Source organism: Ptychodera flava, chromosome 17 (genome assembly GCF_041260155.1).
Source record: "Ptychodera flava strain L36383 chromosome 17, AS_Pfla_20210202, whole genome shotgun sequence".
In the NCBI taxonomy this organism is placed as follows: Eukaryota; Metazoa; Hemichordata; class Enteropneusta; family Ptychoderidae; genus Ptychodera; species Ptychodera flava.
Window position 1 is genome coordinate 35,947,110 of NC_091944.1, and position 15,456 is coordinate 35,962,565.

The 15,456-nt window shown below is 37.8% G+C and overlaps 1 long non-coding RNA gene across 1 annotated transcript in view; it reads left to right on the forward strand.

The window, feature by feature from the left end:
- Nucleotides 1-15,456, forward strand: part of LOC139116198 (uncharacterized) — a 120,855-nt gene that overhangs the window by 12,837 nt on the left and 92,562 nt on the right. Inside the window, exon 2 of the long non-coding RNA XR_011548259.1 lies at nt 9,969-10,112. This is a non-coding gene — a long non-coding RNA (uncharacterized lncRNA). The remainder of the gene's footprint in view (nt 1-9,968; nt 10,113-15,456) is intronic.

Here is a 15,456-nt window from a genome sequence, read left to right on the forward strand (position 1 = left end):
GCTGATAAAGCTGCCAATAACATTGTCTGTAAGAAGTATTATTTTGAATGTCTTATAGACGAACTTGGTGTAACTAAGACCTCCACCAACTCTACTTACAGACAATCAATGTTCAACAAATCTGAAATTTTGGCAAACCATCAGTCATTCATGGATAATTTTAATATTACAACAAAGAATGACCATAATAAATTGCCGAGCTTATACTGGATACCAAAGCTCCACAAAACACCTTACAAAGCTAGGTTTATCGCAGGATCTTCAAAATGTTCAACAACAGAGTTATCGAAGATACTGACTTCTGTTCTTTGTACTGTTAAACGGGGACTTCAAGCATACTGTAATGTTGTCTTTTCTCGGAGTGGTATAAATCAAATGTGGATATTAAAAAATTCGAAGGAACTCTTGGAAAATTTGAAATCAAGATCTGTTTCAAAAATAACATCTATTAAGACTTTCGATTTTTCCACATTGTATACCACAATACCACATGATAAATTGAAAGAACGCTTGAAAAACATTATCAACCAAGCATTTTTCTACAAAAACGGTTCACGCCGTTACAAATATGTGGTATTAGGGTATAATTCTACAAATTTTGTTAAAAATATTACTAACGCTAAAGTGTTTTATACCGAGAAAGACATTATCAGTATGCTTGATTTCCTCATTGACAACATATTTGTTGAATTTGGAGGACACATTTACCAACAGTGTATAGGAATTCCCATGGGCACTAACTGTGCTCCCTTACTTGCCGACTTATTCTGTTCTCAAACGAGGCAGAATTTATCCAGAACCTTATCAAGCAGAAAAAGGTCTCTGTAGCTCGTACTTTCAACCTTACATTTAGATACATAGACGATGTTATTTCATTGAATAACTCTGAATTCAGTAAATATCTCGCTATGATTTATCCTCCAGAATTGGAGATTAAAGAAACTACAGAAACGGCCTCTTCTGCTTCATATCTGGACATTTTACTTGAATTTGACTCTAATGGTCACCTTTCTACTAGGCTATATGACAAGAGAGATGATTTTAACTTTAGTATAATCAATTTTCCACACCTCATCAGTAATATTCCACTCTCACCTGCTTATGGGGTATACATTTCCCAGCTTATTCGATATGCAAGAGCATGCAGTTCATATGGTGATTTTGTAGAGAGACATGGCCATCTCTCTTACAAACTGTTAAATCAAGGTTACACCAGAGCAAGACTTGTCTCTACATTCAAACGCTTTTTTGTCAGGTATCGCAAGCTGGTAGATAAATACAATATCTCTCTTCGACAAATGATCACTGATGGCATCGGTGACATGGGGCCTTAGTTAGTGACCACTACCTATCTGACTTACAGATTGATATATGGCGGGTGCCACATGTGGGGCAGGATGCGCTTACTATTTTCGAAACATCTGACATCACTTCTTGGTCTTTTGGCCAGAGGTCCATATATCTTTCTTTCATGAATTTGACTTTGTTTGTGTACCGTCTATTTACTGTCTGTTCTGTGCTGTTTTGTGTCTATGTTTACAACTATTGTCTTACAAATTTTGACCTAGTGTTATTGGATTATGGATTGGTATGATTGCGATTATTCTAAGCATACAGTATTCTCCACGGCGCCTTTTAAGTGGGCGCGCCCACTTTAATTTCACGGCCGCCCAGATAAAATCTAGGCCGCCCAGTTTAATTTTTGGCCGACCATGCTTTTGAAACCCACCGTCAGCCTTTGTTCTGGGGTGGCGGGTTTGGTTTACAGCAATGTTTTTATGTTGTGCTTTTGTTTGTTTCTGTATTTAATTTCAATAAAGTGTTAATTTAAATCAATAAGGCACATTTTGCTGTTGTTGTATGTGTGAATTTGTCATTTTAGTACCTCGTCAAGATATGTCACGACGATCATAGCGGAAGAAAGACTGCGAGAGATGCTCGACCGACTTGTCAACCCATTCACACAATAAACTGTGTGGATCGCATCAAGATCTAAGTGTTGTCTCGATTGATTTTGCCGAATTTCCCCCCAAGAAAGTACTTACATTCTTTTAGCACCCTCAAATTCATGGTTCTCCCTAGTTCAAAACAGCGTCGCCATCCGGGACGCCATCGTTCAAGCCTTCGATCTCACCGCAACGCTATCATTGTTACCCGCGACGCTATGAGGTTCAGCCGCAAAATGTCCACAATGGCACTGACTGGTCAACTTCCGTACGATCACACGAAAGGAAGACAGATTATTTGTAGCTTCGTTGTTTTACAATGTAACTTGTTATTATGAAGTGTTAACAACAGAACAATTTCACATGTCCCACCCTTGACTCCAACGACCCATCCAAAGAAATCGTAAAGGACAGAAAAAATTTATATACAACCATAGTCAAAAGACAGCAAAAGTCAGCGATGATTCCCGCTCTTAATTGATGAAATATTTTGAAATCAAACTGATTACACATTCCTTAGATACAGAAGTGGCAATTTGGTGAAATTTCTGTTTGACTCACATCTTGAAATAAAAAGTAAACTTGGAAAGAAGACTTCATACCGGTATATGCTGCCGATCAACAGCGTAGCATAGCTTTATATAGGGAACTGTCTGTCACTGCACCGGCATTCGTTGGCTGCACGTAAGAGCAACTCGACTTTCCAAGATCAAACGGTCAGTATCTTGTGAAAACAGCAACATAGCAATGAAAATTGTTATAGTCAGCGGTTAAAACTCTTAACAGATGCAGCGTTAATTACTTTAAACAAATGAAAATGCATGTGAAGAGAATCAAAGTCGAGACCGCGTGCGTGACTGAAAATACTGTAAACAATGGCGGGTATGACATCACAGTGGGACTCTTCTATTTTGGTACCGGGGTGCGCAGGGTCACAGAACCCTGATAAATGTACTGAAAGAACGTAGCATTTTCCTAGCGATGCTGTCACGGGAACTTCGATGTCTCATTGTTGTACATCTTTTAATAGTTTCTTTGATCGGAGCAGTTTTACCAACTGTAACGGTATATTTTACTCTCCTAACCTTTCTTTATTTGAGTTAAACAAGGGTAGGAGTTAAACTGTAGTGCATAGTGTGTTATCAGCAATATTTGGTCAATATATGTAAATATTATGCAAATGATTATGTAAATATTATGCAAATGGTTAGCAAATTAGCCACCCACTTAATTTTTTTATATGTGGAGAACACTGGCATACCAAAGGGACATCCTTAGTTGCACTTTAATCTTTTCCGTCGATGGGCTGTTTGAATGTACAAAAATGTTGGAAAATTTGTTTTAGGGAATGTGTCGTTACCTATCCCGGACGCACATCACGTTCCAGTCACCCGCCATTGTTGCAAAGCTGCATACAACACTACGGTCACGTGACCGGGCACTTTTCCAAATTTGGTCAGAAATATTTCCCTATGGAAAAAGCTTTTCAAAATCTACCCTCTGACGTCACTTTTGTCGATCCGGTGGGGACTAGAGCTTAGACGTATTTATTTTCTCGTTACGTGACGTATTCTAGCGAATCGCGTTAGCAGTCGGTAGTATGTCGGCACTTGTTGTTAATATTTGTAGATCATCCTCCCATGCATTGTGGAAGGTAGGGAAAACTCGCAACATCTTAATCAGAGCACTACCGAGAAACTTGTTCACGTTTTCATCACGTCTCATTTAGATTATTTTAACAGTTTGCTTTTTGGCCTTCCTGCCAGAATTCTGAAGCTCGCTTAGTTACTGGACAAAAAACTCAATCATATCACACCTTTTCTCTATAGACTACTGGCTGCCTGCTTCTAAGTATTTAGGTGAATTGTTCACAGTCTGTCGGCGCACTACACTTCGCTCTCATTAGCTCCCATAGCCATATGTATATATGGCAATTGAAGCTATTTTTATAGGCTAGGGAACTGTCTGTATGTCTGTATGTCTGTCCGTCACCATCAAAAACTCCAAAACCGCTGCACATTTCATCTTGATATTTGGTGTGTACATGGATGATGGACTGTAGATGAGATTTTGTTCAAATGAAGTTGTCATGTAAGTACTTTGGGCTGACCTGAAATGATTGTGCACATCTTGGGTCAGTATCTTGGATTTGCTATTTTTCATGAATGTTTTTGTTATTTTCTCCCATTTTTGGTCACAAAATCTTCTTCTCTGAAACCACAAGTCCGACTGATTTGAAACTTGGTATGGAAGTGCATAGGAGTGACCTTTCCCAAATTTGGGCAAATCGTGGTGAAATTTGCAAAATTTTTAGTTTACACGTCCATAGACTCCCATGTATAGGGCAGATCTCCATAGACTCCCATGTATAAGGCCACGAAAAATAAAAATTTAGTTTCTCATTGTATTCATATTGCAAAAAGGATGCAGTGACATGATTTTTAGTCCCCCCGGATGAAGTCCAGTGGGCTTATAGATTGGGTCATGTCCATTTGTTCGTCCATCCGTGACTCCCTCCATTCATGCAGATATCTTGGATATTTTGACAAAATGTCATGTGACCTTGAGGACCTTTGACCTCAAATATACATATTTGTCCATAACTCAGTAACCATAAGTGCTACCACCCTTCATATATGGTATGATGGGACACCTTATGATGCCACATATTGTACCACATTAATTATGTGCATATCTAATTTTAGCGAGCCAATAGAGCTGGATGTCCGATTTTTGGTATATAGGGATAACTTAGCAATACAATTTTTTTGACAAAATGTCATGTGACCTCGGTGACCTTTGACCTCAAATATACATATTTGTCCATAACTCAGTAACCACAAGTGCTACACCCTTCATGTATGGTATGATTGGACACCTTATGATGCAACATATTGTACCTCATTAATTATGCACATATCTAATTTTGAGTGAGCCAATAGAGCTAGAGGTCTGATTTTTCTTATATAGGGATAACTTAGCAATACAATTTTTTTGACAAAATGTCATGTGACCTCGGTGACCTTTGACCTCAAATATACATATTTGTCCATAACTCAGTAACCACAAGTGCTACACCCTTCATGTATGGTATGATTGGACACCTTATGATGCAACATATTGTACCTCATTAATTATGCACATATCTAATTTTGAGTGAGCCAATAGAGCTAGAGGTCTGATTTTTCTTATATAGGGATAACTTAGCAATACAATTTTTTTTGACAAAATGTCGTGACCTCGTGACCTTTGACCTCAAATATACATATTTGTCTATAACTCAGTAACCATAAGTGCTACCACTCTTCATGTATGGTATGATGGGACATTTTATGATGCCACATATTGTACCTCATTAATTATGTGCATCTCTAATTTTGAGCGAGCCAATAGAGCTAGAGGTCTGATTTTTGGTATATAGGGATAACTTAGCAATACAATTTTTTTGACAAAATGTCACGTGACCTTGGTGACCTTTGACCTCAAATATACATATTTTTCCATAACTAACCACAAGTGCTACCCCCATCATATTTGGTATGATGGGAGACCTTATGACACCACATACTGTACCACATTAATTATGCACACATCTAATTCTGGGCAAGCGAATACAGCTAGAGGTCTGATTTTTTGGCATATAGGGATTAATTAGCAATATAATTTTTTTTCAAAATGTCATGTGACCTCGATGACCTTTGACCTTGATTATACATATATATGCATATCTCAGTAACCACAAGTTCTATACCCTCCAATTTTGATAGGATATTAGACCTTAAGATGTCACATCTTGTACCTTATTTATTATGCGCATATGTATTTCTTGGCTGGCCAATACTGCTGGAGGTCTGATCTTTTTTCCCGATTTAGAACCATAACTTAGACATGCCTCATGTGTTTCAAATTGGGAACAATGATATAGACCTATGTGCCCATAGATCTCAACATATACACTCCAGTGATACTTCTTAATGACCACATTTCCCTGCCCCATCGACTTATACTCCTATTACAAGTGGGGACTATGTCATTGTCAATGACTTATTGAGTTAATGGTTGTATCACAGTATTCAATATTTCTTATTCTGTATTTTTTCCATTTTATATTCTGAATAAATACATTAAACATATTTCACTGTCTCCAGTACATTACATTTAAGTATTTTCACTTCATGCATTTTGTCGCTTTCACACATGTTCAAATATCTGACCAGAGAACAAACACTAGATAGTCCAGGATGGGAGCTACAGTGTCATTTACGCTATTTTTTCAGTTCTGGCTACACCGAATTCCGAGCGGATTTTCACTGACTTGGCAGGAAAAGGGTTGCGTCAATTACAAATGTTTAGGATAATACTTTGTCGTTATTGTAGCTTCATTTCATTGATATTATTACAAATGAACACTAAGAAACACTACAGTGGGGATTCAATGATACAGCTATACTAGACCAGGAACAAAAATCAGTGATACAGGGCTCCCCCTAAGTCACCAAAATGATTAGCCAACTCATTAGCCAAATCAAAATCTTTTAGCCATTTTGAGTAACTTTTAGCCAGTTTGTGATCTCAAGTGTGGCAACAGCTTTCTCGTCATTCAGGAGTCCCTAATTTTACAAATTAAGATGTTTTGTATGATGTTCATGATGGTTTTTACATTAAAGAAACATGTGTTTAGTTTTTGCATTCATAATCTGTGTTTTTATGACATTTCAGGGATAGAAATCGGTTTTTATTTTTGGTGGTAAACTTTAAACACCAGAAATAAAATTTGGTAGCAATTGAATTCTAAAAATCTGGTAGCAATGTTAAGTTTATATTACAAGAGGTACAGATTGAATATTTCTTCCACATTCAGTTAGTATTCACAGTATAATAGCTTGTCATAAGTTACAGGCTTCTCATGTGGCAAATTTATGCAGTCGTCCATAACCTAAATGTTTGAGCCACACAAGTAAAACAATTTTCCATGCAGAAGACAGCATTTATGGTATAGCACAATGGCAGTGTAGACACAATTACTGTGGTATTTAAGGCCCTGGTTTTACTTCATAGTTGTGATCAAGCAGGCTGAAATAGCATCTTGAGTATAAGTACTTTTCTTGAGACAAAAAGTGCTGGGCCAAACAAAACTCTTGTAAAACAAGACACAACGATATATGTTCATTGCATTTAAATTACTCACTGTTTGAGGGCATTCATTGTTTTAATGATTATGATAACATTTTAGCCCAGATATATTTTCATTTGATATTTTGATATCATCAAGAAATGTCTGGTGATGTTCACTTCTAGATCATTAAACTGGTGGAATCTACAAAAATATTAAAATCATTCAGAATCACATAATTTCTTGTATAAGTTATAGCAGTTTGAAAGTAGGCCGAATGGCATTCAGTCAAGCTGAATGCCATTTAAATTGGAAGGCAGCAAAATTACCTTTCACCTATTGGACCACCCTAGGTGGTTTCTTGTGAACCATAATTGTGTAATTAGGGGGTCTTTATGCATGACATCACATGATGAGATGACCTAGACTTGACCTTTCAGATAACCTCAGTTTTTCTCCTTTTCCTTTGTATTATGACTCCGTTTGTGAAAGTTTCCTTTGAAATAATGGTTTTTACTATCAAACTGAGTAGTTGCAGGCCAAATTTTGATACAGCAAAGTAGGTAAAACTTTTGATAGACTCAAGGACGACCCAGGACTCACAGAGGCAAAGCAGGCCTCAGTGTATTCATGGACGTTAGGTTCATGATGTATTTTAGTATTGAACAGCAACAGTGTTTGTTTTACGTACCAGGGAATTTGTAACTTTGTAGAAAGGAGAGTAAACTGTTTCAATACATTGCAACTTTGTAGGAAGGAGGGTAAACTGTTTCAACATCTCACAACATTTTATGTTATTTGGTGTAGTTTTCTGTTGAGGAGGTGTAAGAATTCAATAGCCACTACATTAGCCAAACAGGAATTTTTGTAGCCATTTTTAACTTTCTTTCGCATTGGCGAATTGGCGAATAGGTAGCGGGAGCTCAGTGATAGTGTTCTCCAATTTTATAATCACATAACAAGGCCAAAAAGAATGCTAAAGACATTATTGCGCTCTCTTTGATCCTATCGTAACGAAGAATTTTATCATTTCATGTATGATTAGATGATGCACATAAAAAATGAAAATTACCGTATTCATCAGGGCTCGACATAAGCGCTAGCCCACTAGCCCGAGGCTAGTAAATTTTCAAGAGGACTAGTAAAAATGTCTTCGGAGGTAGTCCTGCGGACTAGTGCAATTTTCAAGTTCCGTAGCTGTCCAGGAAAGTTTATCGCTACAAAACTAATGGGACGCCGGGCCACTCATTCGATAAGAATGAACCAAGCCTCGATCATTTTATATAAAAATAAACTAACTTTAACCCAAACAAATTGGACAGTGAAACAGTGAAGCAAACTTTATTGATCACCAACTTAAAATGAAACAGTTTACCTGCTACGGAGAATCAAATTGTACTCTACATGCCAGTAACATGGCCCCGGGAAACATGGCTCAATGCAACGCTGAGCATCAAACGGAATTGTCTGCACGTCGTGTATTTTGGTTTGCTTGAAGCTCATCACTTCGCCTAAAAACATGAGCAACCCCACAATTTCGTTCAAACACTGTATCCTTGCCTTTCAAAGAAGATTTTTCTCAAGATTTCTTCAGGGGCATTCCCAAACAACACCTCTGTTAGTTCGTAGCCAGCTTGACCCTGCTTTAGATTGCCTCCACATGCTGACCTCCATATATAGTCAAGACCCCCTAGCTTAATTGAAGCTGATCTTAAAAAGAGCCATCTAGCTTGCCAAAACAGTGCTATGGCAAGTTGCTACTGCTTGTACAGGTGAGGGAATTCCTCACAGATAATAACTTGGTGCTAGCAACTTATTGTTTTGCCATTTTAGTGGAAAAGTGTAAATTATTGGGGCAATAATAGTGAAGTGACCCTTAAAACAGTAGTGAATAAACAACGTATGAAATGGGTGTATCAAACTGTTGTATCCAATCACTTCTGGGAGTCATTGGTTATTTTTGTGCTAATCACATTTTGTTACCAGTAACTGGCAAAAACTCATAAAAGACACAAGCACATGAAATGGTAAAATGCAACATTTTTACTATTAAAAACAAAGTTTTTCACAAACCATTATTACAAATGAGAGGTCCTCCCCACAAGCTGGTCAATTTTAAAATGTGATATATGTCAAAAATATGAAGGCACTCCACAGGAACATTTGTGAATGGCTGTATGAATTTCAGTTCTGGAGAAACAAATCTGTCCCCACCATGAACAAACAATGTTCTTTGCAAATTAATGGCGCACTACCTGAGCTATGAAGGATTTTCCAACAAATTCATCCCTACATCTGATTTTATTCTTGATGGCATAGGCTATTTTCATGACCTCTCCTCCTACACAGGACATTTCATTCAGGTTATTTTTGTGGTTTATATATGATTCAAAGTTAAACATTTTGCAGTAAGCAAATGTGCTTGTCTTGCATGAAAGTTAGTTATTGGGTTTAAAAACCTTTGCGACAAAAAATATGAGAATGGTCATACATACACCTCTTTACAACATGAGAGCAACATTTGGCTTTGCTTGAGCAGGACTAGTAGATTTCATTTAGGACTACTAAAAATGAACTGCTACTCCTTCGGGCTAGTGGATGATTTGACCTTACGTCGAGCCCTGTTCATTTAAGCTGTTTCAATTACTGTGGGCAATTTACGCTATGAATCAAAATGCCTGCATGTATAATTCTGGATCACTCAGAGTTCGTCCACGTCTCAGTTCATTGAAATATTCCAGCAGTATAAACTTCCAACATTTTCCCTTCATTTTATCATCAATCGGTTTTGGGTGAGGTGAGTGGTTTATTAAAACACTTGTTTATTATTCACGGTCCCTCAGCTATGTCAATTGAGAACGAATGTCGGCACATGGACACTGACATCACCTTGTGTATGGTTGACTCAGCAGGGGGCATAGGATGAAGTCAAAACTGTCACTCTGACTGGGAAAATGGCATCCACTCTGCAAGTTCGACGTGCGATTCAAGTTTGCGTTCTACTGTTTGGTATCACCCTGGGGCCTTGCACCGCGCGGAGGTACCATGAAATGGTAAGTTATACACTTTATCTTTGTAGAACATGGTGACTTCTATCCATTTGCTGACATAACAGGCAAAACCTGCTTTTCTCAAAGATGTGACCGATGAATGTGATCGTGAGGCTATATAAACTGCCCTATCGCACGCACACAGCCAGCTAGCCAAAGTCTGTTCTACTCGTAGGCCTATCCACACTGTTATCATGTATACTGTGATGTAAACTACAGCTGAAATCGACACACGGCACACACAATGCAACGTAAACTTACGCAAAGCCTACTTTTATCTCTCTATGCGAGGGAAGCATTTGTATCCGCTGCTATTGTTAATCTCATTAAACTCATGAGCACTCGGGCGAAAACCAGCCATGCTAACAAAAAACCATCGCGATGTAGCACTCTGTAATTAATATTATTTCTAACCACCACTAAGTTATGTACAATCTACGATGACCATTTTCTGCTGACAAGATAATTTTCTTTTTTTTTGCATTCGGAAGTTTTACATATTTCACAAGTTTCTGTTGTTCCACTCCTCTCAGAACGTCGACTTTCGAAGTTCGATATTTCATTTTCTAAGTCTTTTTTTCCCTAAAATTCCCATTGAAAACTTTACAACTCTACTGCAGTGGTTATAAGGAATGATCTCTTTCAGTTTGATATCAAACGTTTGGTTAATTTTCTACCTTTTAGCTCTGCTGTCAGGGATGTGGAGCTTATCAAATAGACTGACTGACTCTCTGTTGTCGCCTGTAGTCCATCCATCGAACATCAGTCGCCTTATCCTCTGAAACTGCAAGTCCAGTTGCTTTGAAATTTGATATGCAGTTCACTGTGGGGGTGAAATTACTTAAAGCCTGGGGCGAAATGGACCGGGATCTGGATTAATGCCAAGTTTGGGTGGGCGTTTTGGGGCATGGCTCTGCATAATGAGTCTGTTTGTAACGGTTGCTATCGTTCGCATTATCTGTGTAATCTGTTTGCTCTCAAATCACGCTCTGACTAAAGCTTAGGTACAACCTTAACAATACTCGAAAGAAAACAGAAAGAACGAAAAAATATCAATTTCATAAAAACGGGAGCGTGCTGAATTGATCTACTGAAGTTTTTGCTGAGTTGATTTACTGAAGTTTCGGGGTCATGTCATCGTTTGAGAATGATTCAGCTACTGACCCCCATATCTACATATGGAAATGGCGCCGTACGTAGTGGAAATAATCATCAAGAAAGTAATAAACATAAACATTAAAAATAATCCGAAGCTGGCAATTTATGTTGAAATCACGAATTACCAATTTGAGCATTTACTGAGAAACACGGTCAGGAAAATGGTAGGGAAAAGGTAAACGACGTGACGTCATGACCGATTGCTAAAATAAAAAAATATAAAGTAAGTTCACTACATCACGGAAGGATCGAGATTTTCATGAATCTCGTGTACCACGATGTCTGTAAGTGATCGAGGTCGGCTGCTCTGTTGCTTTGAGGCTGACCCCGGATAACTCATCATGAGTTATGTTTATTTTTGGACCAATGGGATGAACCACGGACTGGGTTCATAGATATCTTCATTATTGAAGAAATTAAAGTCCAAACTTTGTCGTAATCTTACGATGTAGTGCAAACTCAATGAGCCAATCTCGGACACATGTATCAGTGGGCCTAAGCCTTTCAAAGAAGATCGGGGTGATGATGCTCACTTGCTCACCTTGAACTGACATTGACAAATACTGTTTTGATGTCTTTACAAGCTTTGTTTAATTCTCATAACAGAAGTCCAAACGTTACTGGGGCAACTGGTATGTCAAAACCTTACCAACCCTCCGAACACGACATGTCATTGTCATGTGTGAGAACACGTGTACATATACACAAACCATACGGGCCGTTTTCAGGGCTAGCATTTATGTCAAAAGTGACTGTAGCGTACCGGTACTTTCGGCCGTAGATTTGGGGGGCAGTTTAAAAAAGTGTCTCTCTTTGTTTGACTGTAATTAAATTGATCATGGAGGCTACCACCATGCTATAATATTTAGTTTTTTTCGATTTCATTGTAAACTATGGACTCTGCCTGCAGTTCTGTAAAATACAATGTACACACTTTTCGCAAGGATACATCGTACCGGTTCTGACTCATCTCTTGCTAAGTCACGACCAAAAATGGCTCACTTTCGCGATGTCATTGCATCATAAACGCTTGTTAGTAAAATAGTTTATGACAACTACAAAGTTTTCATCCTGTGTGCACGCCAATATACATGTAACTCTAAGTGCACACGTGGTTTGTTTACATCGTAATTGTTCTCGTATGCACAGCAAATTTACACCTCTGCGCGTCACTGAATGATTTACAGCTGTTTCAATCACGGAAAGACTGTTCCCTGGGGCCATTTCCTTTGTTACGAAAGCGATTTTCCTCCTAATCCTCATAATTTTAAAAGGCTTTGTGAAACTTTGCAGATACCTGTATGGCCTATGTGTTTATGAAACAGTCTATGTTTATGGTATGCCAATAATATTTGTTTGAGAATCGCTTCGACTGATTTTCACAGAGCGGTCTACCTTGCTGTTGCCAGTTGTCACTCAAGCCCCATTATGAATTTTCAATGAGTTAGGGGTCTTTTATACCCTTCACCTGGGTTTAAGTTAGTTAAACTCACGGTGAAATTTGCATATTTGTATTTTTAAGGCAATTTTTGTCATATTTGCTCAAAGTCTTTCAAAATCTTCAAAACTACAGGTATTTTGTATGTAGGTCCCTAATGATGAGTTATTTCAGATTATTCAAACTGTGCACATGTATGGCAATTATTGCCAGTAAGGTCATTTTTGGTCAATAATGTTTTTTCACCAAAACTGCTTGTCTGACAGCTTTGATATTTGGTTCACATGTTCATAGCAATGAGCATAAGGTGATATATTCAAATTATGATGATATTTACAATTTTGTGTTTTTGGGCAGTTTTTGCACTTTTGGTCAGAAAATGTATTTCTCAAAAAGGGTTCCCCTGATAACTTTGCTATTTGATATACAGGTTGCTACAGATAAACTAAATGTGATATATTGAAATTATGATGAGTTCTGCAATTTTGTATTTTTGGGGCAATGTTTGCCATTTTTGGTCAAAAATGTGTTTCTCAAAAACTGCTCCTGATAGTTTGGTATTTGGTGTACAACTTTCTGGGGGTCTATTCTATTTATGATGTGCTAAAATAATGGTAATATTGGCTTTTTTAGTACTTTGTGCCCTGTGGGCACAAGGTACTAATAATGTGATGGCGCGGCCCGATATGGCCAACATAGTGGGCCGTATGCTGTGGACGCAGGTATCTCAGAAACGCTTCAGTAACTTTTTCTGAAATTTGGTGTGGTGGTCACTTGGGCATGTATCTCAAACGGTCTCTTTTCGTTTTTTGATTGAATCATTTTAAAGTCACTTTTTTAGCTTTTTTCTGAAAACCACTATTTTCACTTTTTCCTCAAAACCACTGATTTGATTATTGTGATGTTTGGCATGGGTGTTCGTATAGTTGAAATACCATCAGAAATGTTCAAAATTTGGTGATACATGCCTTACATTATTTTTAAACAATATTTTTATCCATTTTTATTTTATATTTACTTGATTTTGCCTCACTTTCGCTAAAGCTACCGTCTGCGCATGCGCACAACTGTAGGACAAAATCTATGTTGAAGAATCGAAACGGACGCCATCTTGTTTCTCGGTATGGGCACATTTTTTACGTTGTGAACGTTTCACTGTGTTTTCAATATGTTCTATAGTTATGAAGTTGACAGTGATGCACTTTTGCAGCTGTCGTGTATTTTTTGATACGAAAGCGCCTTTGATCGACTGAAGAATGATGGCCTCCGTAGGCGATAAACACCGGTACTGGCAGGCATATCAGTTCTACTGAGGAAGTAATCCACTGGCCCTTATAGGTCAGGGGCTCACTTAGGGGAGAACCACTTGATTTCGGGGGGGGGGGTATGGAGGATTTCAAGGAAAAAAAATTGTCACCAGGTGAAATAAAAGAAAAAAATTAAGCCTGTAATGGCTTGAGAAAAAAATAATCTCATAACAGACAGAAATAAAAAAGGAATTGTCACAATGCTGTTGAAATGAGCAAAATTTTGGAAACTTCATTCTCATGTATTCTTTGCTGGCATGCTGCCAAAGGCACGCAAATGTTTTTACCACAAGTAATTCTTATGTGTTTTTTTTCCAGCACTTATGATATAAGCATTCACTACTTTACACCTCGGTGCACTCGATGTTTTCCTTCCCTTTTCTGACCCAAGAAATCATATTTCAGGATTTCTGTTGCAATATCTCAATGGTATAGGCAATATCTAGATGGGACTATTTGACTTCTGTAAATCGTGAAAATTTAAAACACAAGATAGGAGTCAATAAACTAGTGTTAAAACCAATATATTATTCTCTCAATATAAATATGTTAGAAAGATTACAAGTTGACAATGAAAATTGAGGAACAACAAATATAATGAAATACAATGTGTGAGCCTTGTTTCTCTGACCACAAAAGATAACTTCTCCCCTGAGAACTTAAAAGGAATTGACTGTTTTAAAGAAAAGCAGGTATAGTACTGATCACAGTTGATTTGCCAAAAAAGTGTTCTATAATTTAAAGTTGTATATATAATAGACTTTCCATTTTGTTTGTCATTTGTTGGAATATAAAATGATTAAATAAAAACATCCTGTGATATGTGAAACACTGGCTTAAATTTGAAAAATTGCACTGCTACTCCATTTGAAAAAAAAATTGATGCAGGTCTGACTGTAGAAATAAAAAAATGCTGTCTCTCTAACAAAAAAAAAGTTCCCATACCCACTTCCTGCATACCCCCCCAGAAATCAAATGGGTCTGCCCTTAATATGCGCATGCGCACATAACAAGTTAGCGTTGTTTTTCAAGGACTTTGAAAAATCAAACCGACGCCATCATGTTTCTCGGTCAGTTGCGAATTTTGACGTTTTAAAGGTTTTAGCGTATATTTGATTGCTGTCATGTATTTTTTGGCATGAAACGCTCCTTCGATAGACTGAAGAATGATGGCCTCCGTACTCGGTACTCCCCAGTACCGGCGAATCCATTGCTTTTAATAGCGAGGCAATCCCACCGGCGGCCCGTACTAATAGCTGGGTGAGAGCGAGGGAATGCTGTGTCCTTCTACCTCCGGCCTCCATGTCATAACAAACTAGCGTCTTTTTATGTTGATGTACTGTCCTTTGGACACAGCGATAACTTTTAGTTTTCTGTTGCTTATTTTGGGTAATTTCGACAGTTGTGCATGCCATTGATTTTGACATCATTTTTGACTTTGATC